Consider the following 12,449-nt stretch of genomic DNA (forward strand, 5'->3'; position numbering starts at 1 on the left):
CCTTAATCCATCTTCCTACTGTATTGGAAGATACTTCTTTTCCCATCGAGGAAGGTAAAAAGGATACAAATAATGCTTCCGTTTTACGGAATGTTGCAGTTCTTTTCATATATCTTATTAAAGACCTACGTACATCTAGAGTATGCCACATTTTTTCCAATGTATGTTTTGGATCTGGGCAGAAATTTGGTAGAACTATTTCTTGAGCTCTATGGAAATAAGAATTTATTTTCGGTATGAATGTTGTATCTAGTCTTAGTACTACCCTATCTGGGTAAAAAGTGCACAAATCATTCCTTATAGATAAAGCTGCAATTTCTGATACTCTACGTGCCGATGTTATTGCTATTAAGAATGCTAATTTTATTGTTAGCCATCTTATACTTATTGAAGCTACTGGCTCAAATGGCGACTTTGTAAGAGCCTGTAATACTAAATTAATATCCATGAAGGATATCTGTGAATCTTAGGTGGTCTTAAATTCGTTGCACCCCTTAGGAATGATTTAATTCTCTTATCTTTACTAAGAGATTTTTTATTGCGTCCTTCTAAAACTGTAGCTAGTGCTGCTACTTGTCTTTTCAACGTAGAGGGTGCAAGACCTCTCTCTAACCCAGCCTGAAGAAACAACAGTACTTCAATTTCATTAGCTGATGTAGGATCAACATGATGTTCTATACACCACTTTACAAACGTATTCCAAGTAGCATTATAAATACGTGTTGTTGATGGTCTCCTGGCTGCTTGAATGGTATAAATTACTTCCTTAGGAAGGTTATCTTTTGCTAATTTGATCCTTTCAATCGCCAAACGGTCAATTTTAACCAATTTGGCTTTGGATGTTGAACCTTTCCTTGAATGAGAATCATCTTTGCTGATGGTATTCTCCACGGATTTTGTATCGATAGTTGTAGCATTTCTGCAAACCATGGCCTGCGTGGCCAGTATGGCGCTACCAATATCATCTCTGCTCTTTCTTCCATAAGTTTCCGAATTACTTTTTGAATAATTGGGATTGGAGGAAATGCATACATAAGCCCTACTGGCCAATGAGATCTTAGAGCATCGTGGCCTTCTGCTCCTGCCACTGGAAACCTCGCAAAGAATCTTGGGAGCTGTGCATTCTGTGGTGTCGCAAATAGATCTACTACTGGTTGTCCAAACCTCTGAACTATCTCCCTGAATACATTGGGATGGAGCATCCACTCTGACTGATCTATTTTTCCACGACTGAGCCAGTCTGCCTGTTGGTTTTTTTCTCCTGATATATGTTCTGCCTTTATTGACATTAAATGTGTCTCTGCCCAAGATATCAGTTTCGCTGTCTCTTCCATGAGATCTTTTGATTTTGTTCCTCCCTGACGGTTCACATGCGCCTTCGTGGCCATGTTGTCGGTTAGAATTAATACATGCTTGTTTACTAGAAGATGATGAAAATGGTTTAATGCCATTCTTACTGCTCTTAATTCCAACCAATTGATTGGTTGTTTCTTCTCTAAGGGAGACCAAATTCCCTGTGCCAGTAGACCCTTCAGATGGGCCCCCCATCCGTACAAGCTGGCATCTGTTGTCAATATTACTGGTTCTGATTGAAGAAAAAATGATCCCTGCTGAATTGCAGAAGTCAACCACCATTGAAGAGACATTTTGACTTTTTTTGGTACTAACACTTTGTATAGAGAGTGTGCTGTTTGTCTTTTTTGAAATGGCAGTAGAAACCATTGTAGATTGCGAGAATGGTATCGAGCCCAGGGTACTATTGCAATTGCTGATATTAGCTTGCCTAGAAGTTGAGACAGTGTTAGTAATGTAGTTTTCTTTTGAGATAGTATTTGAGTAATCAGATCTTTGATACTGTTCTGCCTGTCTTGAGATAGGTATACCATACCCTTTGTTGAATCTATTATAGCTCCCAAGTGCTGAATTCTTGTTGTTGGGACTAAGTGACTTTTTTCCATATTGATTGTGAACCCATGAGCTTGTAAAGATTTTATTACTAATTGTCTGTCTCGACATGCCTGAGTCTCTGATGTCGACAGTATTAAAATATCGTGTAGGTAACATACTAGATGAATTGGAATTAATCTGAGAGAAGCCGCTACCGCTGCCAGAAGTTTCGTAAATGTTCTCGGTGCGGAGGAAAGGCCAAAAGGCATTGCCTTGTATTGAAAATGCCTGCCCGCATATTCGATTCTGAGATATTGTCTGTACATTGGGTGAATTGGTATGTGTAGGTATGCTTCTTTGAGATCTATTGATTGCATTATGTCGCCTTGTCTGATGCATCCCAGTAATGACTTTAGTGAATGCATTTTGAATCTTCTGTATAATATTTTCTTGTTCAATTGTCTCAGATTCAGAATTCCCCTCCATCCCCCTGAATTTTTTGGTACCAGAAAGAAACTGGAATAAAAACCTGTTCGAATTTGATGTTTTGGAACCGGTTCGATTGCATTGATCTGGATTAGATGTTGAATTTCTGTATTCATCAGCTCTCTTTGAGATGGATGGCTGTGCCATGTACATTGTAGGAACCTTTGTGGTGGGGGGGAGGTAAATTCCAAAGTGAGACCGCTTGTCACTGTACGTAATATCCATGCGTCTGTCGTAGAAAGTTCCCATTGATGAAAGAAATGTTGAAGTTTGCCCCCAATGGGAAGGGCATCTTTCGAGTCACTTGCCTCTACGTGATTGTCATGACATGGTGCCTCTAAAAGGTCTCTTGAAAGAATTTTGACGTCCTCCTCTTCCACGAAAGGAGTTCCTATCATTTGAATATCCATATGAATAGAGTTGTGGGTTACCACGCTGAGTGAAGGCATTAGCAGATCCTTGATCATATCGAAAGGATTGACGCTGATAAGGTGAGAATCTGCGGTCTGGTCTTCTATACAATGAAGGTAATACCTTCTTCTTATCTCTTCCTTCTATGAGAATTGGATCTAGTGAAGTTCCGAATAAAGAACGACCTTTATAAGGTGCTGATGTAAGCCTCCACTTAGATTTTGAATCTGCCCTCCAATTTCTCAGCCAAAGGAGTCGGCGTGATGAAATTGATGAAGCAAGAGCCCTAGATGCGAATTTTGCTGCATCTAATGATGCATCAGCAGAATATTCTGCTGCTGCTATAAGTTTTGATATGTCTTGTTGAATTCTAGATTCTCCTGGTGGTAATCTTTCCCTCAGTTGACGTAGCCATATAAGAGAGGCACGGTTAAAGAATGAAGAAGAAATTGCTGCTCTAACTGCCCATGCAGCAGCTTGATGAGTCTTACGACATGGCATCTCAGCTCTTTTATCTTCTACTTTAAGGCCTTCCCCAACCTCGCTAACTAAAATAGAAGATGAAGTTAATGTTGCTACAGGTTCATCTATCAACGGTAATTGTAGTAATTCATCCAATTCAGGAGCAACACAATATAATTTTTTATCAAAACTGTTCGGTCCCGATGTTGAACTAGGGTGTTCCCATGGTTTTTGTATAATTTGTGAGAAAAGATCTGGACATGGTACAAAATCTAAATTCGATTTTGGTAAGTTAAATAAAGTATTATTATGGTCAAGTTGGCTACCTGACTCAGATGTTTTTTCTATGTTGACACCCAAATTGGTAGCTAATTTTGCCTTACGCAACAATGATTTAAATAAGGCTGGATTAAAAAGACCTTGGAATGCTGGCTTTTCTGAAACCATTTCCTCTTCATCATCTGACATATCAAATTCTTCTAGACAATCAAGATCATGTCCTTGATTAAAGTAATTTACAGATTGTTGCTGTTGTTGGGGATGTATCTGATGTCGACAGTTAGTGCTGGTGGATGCACCAGACTGACAAGAATATCCGGTTTGTTGCAGACCAGCTTGAAATATGCGAGAAATTGTATGCGAAACTAATGTTTGAAAATCCATTGCATTACTACCATTTGGACCTTCTTCTCCCCTCAGGCCAGCAGCTGTTGGCGTGAAAGTGGCCTCAGGTGGACCATGAATCATATGGTCAGCTATATGTAAATGACCTGAGCACATAGGCCCTTGAGGTGCAAGCCTCCTTGACTCATCAATTAAACAATGACTTTGTGGTTCTATGGATATACTATCTTGAACCCACACATTTGAATCTTCCTCATTTAATTGAGGCATTGTATTTTCAGATTGCTGAAGATTAACTGCTTCAGACTGAGATGTAATAGGCACCAATTGCGCTGCGCGCTGGGCCTTTTCAAATTGGCGTTCTAATTGATTATGCCTACGTTTTTCCATCATATTAGAACTTTTAAGACTATTAGTTTGTGTGTCATTATTGTCCTGACCAGGAATAGACACATGTTTGGTTTTGTCTCGTTTTTTTCTTAGAGGCTGGGGTAAAGGTACTCTAGGAGGAGTAGTGGCTTGTTCTAATTCGGAAGATAATTCATCTTCTGCCATATTTGTTAATCAGGAAAATTAATATAAATAGATAAGCAATTAATTAATTATTTTTTAATTTTTTTAATTTTTTTTTAATATATGTATAAAATTATATATGTATATATATATATATATATATATATATATATATAAAACAATCAATTTAATTAATATATTATTATTATTATTATTAATTATAATGAATTGTAAAAAAACTTCCCTGTGGTGAAGTTCCTCTTCAGACTGCAGTTGATAATTGCGCAGTATATAGAGATAAACGGCCAACGGAATTTCTTGTACTTTAAAATGGCGTCGCTTTCAAATTCTATTCAGCCAACCTTCCGTTAAACTGCTGAGCGCTCGAGCTCACTGAATTTTACTTATGCAGATATAAAGAAAATAGCGCTTACAAGCGTCTTATTTTTTTCTCAAATAATTACTTTTGTAATGCGATCTCGCCTTTGATAGCTTTGCCTGCCAGGCAAAGACTTCAATATTTATTCACCATAAATAGCCGGCTATCACAAGCGGCAGTTTGTTTTCTCGCCAATTTTAGTTATTTTCTTTCTTGGAGCCTGACTTTCTGTTGCAGGAACTCCGATGCCGCAAACAGAGGCTGCGATGGTGTAGGCGGTTATCCTAGCACGCCAGTTAACCAGCTCTCACACCGCGGCAATTTGCTTTTGAAAGAACAGCGTCCACTTCAAAGCGGATCGCTGCTGAGCAATTAGTGAGGCAAACGGCTTTCTTTTACAAGCGGCTTTCTTTAGAAGCGGCAGCAGACTCAACATCAATAGAAAAAAACTGCCGATATTGTAACAATCGCCTCCAGCAGCCCCCTTAATTTAAATAAAGATATATTATTTCTTTGAAATTTCCAATTAAATGAATTAATTAATGTTAATCTACTAGACTAATTAGCACTCCAGTCCTACCACATCGACTGAGTGAAAAGAACTGATCATGCGCAGAGGGAGGAGGCGGAACTAGGCTGCAGAGGGAGAAAAAGTTTGATGAGCACTCAGTGAAATCCAATCGAAGTGAAGATGTCCCAAGAGTAAAGAATGTCGGAGCAACGATGCATGAAAATACATGTTCTTGAATAGGAGCAGGAAGCTCAAGTGTAAAGCCCAAGAGAAGGTATAACCCCCACACACACACACACACTCAACTCCATGTGTTCAGCTGCACCAGAACCACAAACCCATGTGGTTCTGTTCATCAGTAAATGGACCCTCTTTCCAATCAGCCTCCAGCCTCCATTTGGTCTCCAGTGCCTTTCTCCTGGCTTGGAACTGGACCTGGATATTTCTTCCCACAGTTCAAAAACTAGTAAGTAATATAAATATAAAACAAAACATTGATTTTCATAAATTATAGAGTTGGAAAGTAATCCAGATATTATATTGTACAAACATCTACTTAGTGTAGGATTCACTAGAGCAGTAGTTCTCAGTGTGGGACATATGGCCTCCAAAGGACAATGCCTTATTCAAGGAGGCCATAGTTCTGTGTGTAAATTTCTATGAATACTATGATCTATCCTATGAATAAACTAAAATATAGTGGTTGCCTTTTTAGTAGCTTCATCACACTGCTGACTTATGTTTAAAAAGGATACCCAGACCTTTTTCACATGAATTACTGCAAGCCAGGTCTCCCCCATCTCATACATGTAACTTAGTTTTTTATATCTAGATAAAGAACTTTACATTTCTTTCTAGTAAATTCAATTCTGTTCATTTCAGCCTGGTATCATTGATGTTCTTTGAATTTTATGTATTTGTACAACATATTTTTCTCAATTTTAATCTTTAGAATGGACTTCTCAACATCCTCATCAAAGTTACTGATAAAAACAATGATCAGCTCCAAACCCAGACAGGATCCTATTGTCCTCCATTTAATTCTCCTTTCTAAGCTGAACTGGAGCTATTAATGAATGCAGTAATATCATTTAAATAATATTTTACCACTTTTTGAAGTGATTATAACATAATTTATTAAAATCTTTGCTATCCAGTTACACCACACCTGCAGTATTCTTCTAACTGATAAACCAGTAAAACGCTGTCAAAAAGATAATGTTAGTCTGGCATGATTTGTTGTGACAAACTATGCTGACCGTTGTTAACTGCAGTGTGTTTCATTAAAAAAAATGCTGCTTGATAATTTAGTTAAGACCGTGAATGGTGTAGCTAACACACTGACAAATGTGTAGTTTCTGGGTATCCCTTAACCCCTTTTTTGAAGATAGAGATAATTATTGATTTCAGTTAGTGAGATCTTGCTAGATGACAACCTGGAAGCTCCCTTTCGAGTCATATTTAAGCAACAAGAATAATTTTCCAGGTAACAAATTTATACAAAAATAACATCTGTTTCAGGAATCATTTATTTAGAAGGTTGAAAATAAAAAGTAAACACGAACTGCATGAAATTTATTTTCTGTGACTGCTTATTAATGCATTACTGTCTCTGGTATTACATGCTCAGTTAATTGTGTGTCTTCTGAAACTTGGAATCTTTAAGATCAAGGTAACCTTAAACTAGATGCAGATGAGCATCAGTTTGTCACAAAACAAAATTTTATCTTTTCAAGAGTATTCCTACATATTGTTCTGTTCCAGTTTATTTTAAAATGCTATGATTTTTTTCTCACACTTTTTTCTATTGTTCCATGTTTGCATATCACTAGTTTAATCAATGTTATGTACTGAGTTATCTAATAGTTTATTCACTATTGAACAGTTCTAGCATAGGCTGGAAAGACTGTGAATTTAAATAATATACGAATTAAACAGTTTGCTTACGAGAAAATTCCATGGATATTGATAAAGAATTCTTAGAAGCAGAAATTGAAGCAGATGAATTACAATATCTAAATATTGAAAAAATATTGTACAATTTTCTTGACATCTATGCTTCCATTTGCATTTTAATTGCCTTAAAATAATTAAAGTTCTTTCTTTTCAAAATATCTAGAAGAGTCAAAATATATTAATTGAAGAGATATTGAAGCTTTTTCCCATGAAGTACTTTATCAACTAAGAAGTAATGAATTAACATAAACATAAAAAATACAAAATGTTTCACTGTTATTCTAAACCCATAATTCAATACAATTTTTAGGATATTTTACCAACTCTGAAAATGGCTTAATTCAGTAAGCAAATGTGCTTATATTAACACACTTTTTGTTAATACTAGCTACAATAGTCTAAAATCTATTTTCTGCCATAACTAACTCTTCAGTGATCTCTTCTAGATACTGAGAATATCTTGTCAACTGCATTCTTCTGAATTCCAGATAATATCATTTGTATCCATTCCAAGTTATGGAATATATTTAATTCAGAAGCACAATTTCAAAGTGTTTCTACCACATAATCTGACAATTTTCTTGGATAAATGTTAATCAATTATAGTATATGCATATCATATTTATGTTTAATCTTTTTCATTTGTGGATAATAAAAGCAGAGGGTGAATCTGGAAAATATTTTTTTCTTTGAAGAATAAAAAATTATCTCTGGAACAGATAGTTACGAAGATAATTCAATAGAAAAATATTTCCTTATGGTTTATTTTTGGATTTATGAATGAAGCTGGTAGCAGTTTGTACTTGGCACTGTTCCCATTTTAAGAACTGAATGAAAACACCAAAATTGGATGAAATTTGTTCTTAAAATGACAACTTCAGGCTATTCCTTTGTTTTAAGTATGGAAACTTTGCCTTCCTTCTCTCCTATACATATACTTTTTTAAAAAAATAATAATTTTTAAAAATCTTTTGTGCTTAGGGTATAGTTGCTCCTCTTTATCTAAGTAATGAGGGTAATAACTCCTTGATCTTATATTAAACGTAATTTTCATAATTGGACTGATTTTGATATAATCATTGTTTTGTAATGTTACTGCTTTAATCTGACTTGTTTCCAGGAAGGATGTTTTTTGGAAGAACCCACTTCTGACATAAATTGTTTTAATGAACCTTCTTATCCTACAAGCTATAGATTTAGCTTGTAGGAGCAAAGTTTGTAGGAATGCTTCTTTTAGATGCTTTTACATTTGCATTACATCTCTTTGATTGTTACAGTGTTATTCTCAGGGTTAGTTTAAATTCCAGTGGATGCACCCATAATCCTTTTTCTGTTCTGGTAATAGTCAGACTTCATGTGGCCTTGCAAATCACATGGTCTTTCATTATTTCATAGTTTAGGTATATAGACCAGTGGTGGCTTTCTACCAGTTCATCCCGGTTTGGGTGAGCCAGTAGTGGCGGCGGCGGGAGGCTGCGCTCACTTGCCTGGATGTAATCACGGATGCTTTGCGCATGTGCAAAAGGTTCTGCGCATGCGCACGCTCCCAGTTCCAAACTGGTAGCAAAGGTAAGAGCAACCCACTACTATTATAGACCATCAAAATGTACTTTCTCAATAAAAGTTTTCCTTTTTAAAATGGAGAAAAAAGAGTATGTGCCCTCTGGAATAATTTCTAAAAGAAAATGGTGAGAGGAAGCTAACCTGATGTGATATCCTTTAGGAAGTTGCTCCAAAGTATCAACACTGCTATAGAAAAGCAGCATTTTCTAGCTCCAACCATCCAAAACTCTTGGAAATATGGAACTGTATAAATAGCTTCACCTTAATTTTCTAACGGATTGTACTGAGATGCCAAGCCAAATTATAAAAGATCTGATAGATCAAAATTTGCACTGGAAATGTGATGTGATGTATAGTGGCTGTAAGAAATCTCTCGAAGTCCTCTAGAGTTTTGCAGTTAAATGTTACCAGTATGCCTATCACATTTATTTTTATTTATTAATCATATTTATATAAATTACCAAGTTATCTCAACAGTTTACAAGATAAAATACACTGAAACAATATACAATAAGTATTAAAGCAAAGGTCTGTAAAATAATGAAAATACAGAATAAAATTAAACCAATGATATAGTGACTACAGAGTTGAGGTAAGAAATGTAGGTTTCTTTTTATCATATCTTATTATTCCCAGAATCCATTTGTTTAATGGGTCCACAATCAAAACATTGTTTTTGAGATTTATGGTTTAATTAACAGCATTTTAGCAAAATGATTTCATTAATATCTCCTCTCAAATTTTTAGTATGGGTTTGAATTGCCAAACAAACAAAAGCAACAAATGATACTTCCTCCCAGATTATATTCCATCAAGAAGAATGAACAGAAGAAAAGGGATTTGGGAGATGTTGGTGGAATAGCAGATCTGAGGGAGGCTCAGTGTCCTGGCCTGAAAATATCATCCTACCCACCACCCCAAAAGACAGTTTTAGAAATTTTTTTAGTTCCTGAATGCGACATATTGATGGGATATAGATACCCTTTAGAAACAAGATCATTTTAGAAAGCATCTTAAAACTATTTTTAAAAAGTAAATTTGTTCCTTTGTTCTGGAGCTAACAATGTTTCTGTTACGATATTTTCAGGATCAGACTCAATAAATAAGTTGAGAGTTATAAATTCAAATAAATCACTATTTATTTACATAAGGCATTCTATATTCACTGAATATTCACAGATAGAAGCACAAGATGGACGTATGCGGCTCCTTATATATACAATGGGTGGAGCTAGATATGGGAGTGGTGAAATATGAATACATTAAGAGGTGAAGAATAAGTTAACCCCTGATACCCTGTTCATGTACTATTTACATAATGGAGAATAAGGCATTTACTTGTGACAGTTTCTGTGCTATTCTACGTCATTCTCATATTACAGTTTCTTCAATTAAATTTCTAAACTAGAAAACATGTTTAGTGGTCATAGCCAAACAAAATATAATAAAGGAAATGTCCTTCACAATAAGGAGGGCACTTGATAAAATCCCCAAATTTCAAGGATTTTACAACAATTTTATTTTAAAAAATAAATTGTTTGGTATATTTTATTACATAATTTTTATTTGTTGTTTTGTTGAATAAGACCTAACTCCCATAGTAATATTTCTTCTACTAAGACTACAAAATAAATCATTAAACTTGATCTTTTTAAAAACTTCAAATTCAAAAATGTAATTGCCTGAGAAAGCTAGCCCTAGACAACTAATATGGTTAGCTCTAGCATATCAAAATTATTGGGTAATGGCCAAGCCTTATAAATCACATTTTGCATAGCTTTTTACTTTCGCAGATTGTAGAAATGATATTGATCTTCAGTACTGCAGAAAACATGGCTCTGTGGAGTTTAAATCAATATACAGTAGCTATGTAATATATTGTACCAATATTGTTATATAACATCTGTTTAATACAATCAAGAGTCATTGTAATGCTCAGCATTACAATTTTTCAGATTTTCAATTGTTATTAGAAATAGTTGCATAATCTGAAAACTGCAGATAATTCCAGAATTTATCTTAAAGCACACTATTAATCCACCACAAGAAGTCAAAGCAAATAGTTCAAATAAAGTGGAAAAGCCTTTCAGAACTAGCAGGTGAATTGGGAAAAAGATGTTTCCTAATAGCTTTAACAGCAGGGTTTGCTATTATTTCAATGCATGCTCTAATACACTTAGTGTTCTGTGCTACATTTAACAAGATTAAGTGATCACACACTGTTCCTTCTCAAATCTTTACTGGGGATCTGATGACAAGCCTCATTGCTTGCCAAAACATTATCTTGTAGTTTATACTAGGTACTAATTCTACTTGAAACAGAAAGTTCTTCACCTAGGTGAAATAAAGGAAATACTATTTGTCAATTATAAAATCCTTTGGTTCTATAACTCTATAACCTGATTTTACTAGAATTATTTGCAAACTCTTCAGATTTATTTTGTGCTTCATTTAATATTCTATATTTTAACTTACAGAAGGACAAAGTCTTGTTGGCTCTTAAGATCAAAGACAATTATTTATAATTTGCAAGCAAATATATTAAAATATAAAAAAGAATTTATTTTGTAAGAACTTTATATACCAACCGTATATATATTATGTGATATAATGTATGAGATTCAAAAGATGATCTGATGATCAACTAAATATGAAAGAAAACAATCTAAAAAGTTACATGATTACAATCCAGTCCCTAACTTAAAAAAAAGTTAGAGGTGGGAAGAAGCTTGTTTTTTTTAAAAAAAGGAAGGAAGGCAGAAAGAAAATCCTAGCCAGTATTTTATTGGAAAGAAATTCTAACTTACTAGCTTCTGAAAATGATTATATTTTGTGCATGTTAAAATAATGGAGCAGTCAGTGTAGTCCTATTCTCAAGGGCAACAAAAGGATCACTGAACTATTTAATACTTTTTATTAAGCTATATCCTTAGTATCTTTATTAAATATTTATAGATGAATGTTATTCATATTTATCTTGATTGTTTAGTATTTTTATTTTTTTCTTTATTTATCAAATAAATCTGAAGTCTCCTAAAACAATTAGATGCAATAGAAAGCAATTAGAAGCATTATGGGACAGCATTAAAAAAAATCTATTTAAGAGCCAAGAAATTAGCTGCTGAGCCATATGCGTGGAGTAACATATGCTGGTCCCTTTTTTCCCCATCTCCCCTGCTTTTTATCCTTGAAACTGCTGAAATAATATCAACTTTTCCAGACAGCATATAATCTTTAGAAGCGGGGTTCCATTTTTGATATACCAACTAATATGGCCTCTCACACATTGCCCCCCCCTTGAGAAATGATACCAAAAATAAGACAAAGAAATGGTCTTGCATAAAATCACTTATCTTAATATATATTCTTAAATATGTATTTTGAAATAAATTTAAAATATTCCAGTACAAGTATAAGAATGTGATGATTTAATACCAAGTTATAAAAGTCTATCTGTTCAATCAGTTTGATTCTGTTTGTTTCTTTACAACACACTACTGTCTTTGATGTAAGCTGCCCAGACTCCTCGGAGAGTGGGCGGCGTAGAAATATGACTAATAAATAAATAATAATAATAAAATGTCTGTTTTAATTTCAAATACTTGTTTTAGATCCAGCGGAATCCAGAGGATTCCAGCGGCTCCGTAGGACGTTGAG

General features: G+C 34.7%; 1 long non-coding RNA gene across 2 annotated transcripts in view; it reads right to left on the bottom strand.

Annotated features, from left to right (window-relative positions):
* The window catches only part of LOC132710343 (uncharacterized), a 71,627-nt gene that overhangs the window by 1,300 nt on the left and 57,878 nt on the right, over positions 1-12,449 (bottom strand). The window contains exon 3 of one of the 2 annotated variants that reach the window (XR_009621055.1): positions 5,645-5,736. The exons of the other annotated variant lie outside the window; for it this stretch is intronic. This is a non-coding gene — a long non-coding RNA (uncharacterized LOC132710343). Of the gene's footprint in view, positions 1-5,644; positions 5,737-12,449 lie in introns of those variants that run through there. 2 annotated transcript variants of the gene reach the window in all.

This window comes from Pantherophis guttatus, chromosome 5 (assembly GCF_059756535.1).
Source record: "Pantherophis guttatus breed Tessera chromosome 5, ASM5975653v1, whole genome shotgun sequence".
In the NCBI taxonomy this organism is placed as follows: domain Eukaryota; kingdom Metazoa; phylum Chordata; class Lepidosauria; order Squamata; family Colubridae; genus Pantherophis; species Pantherophis guttatus.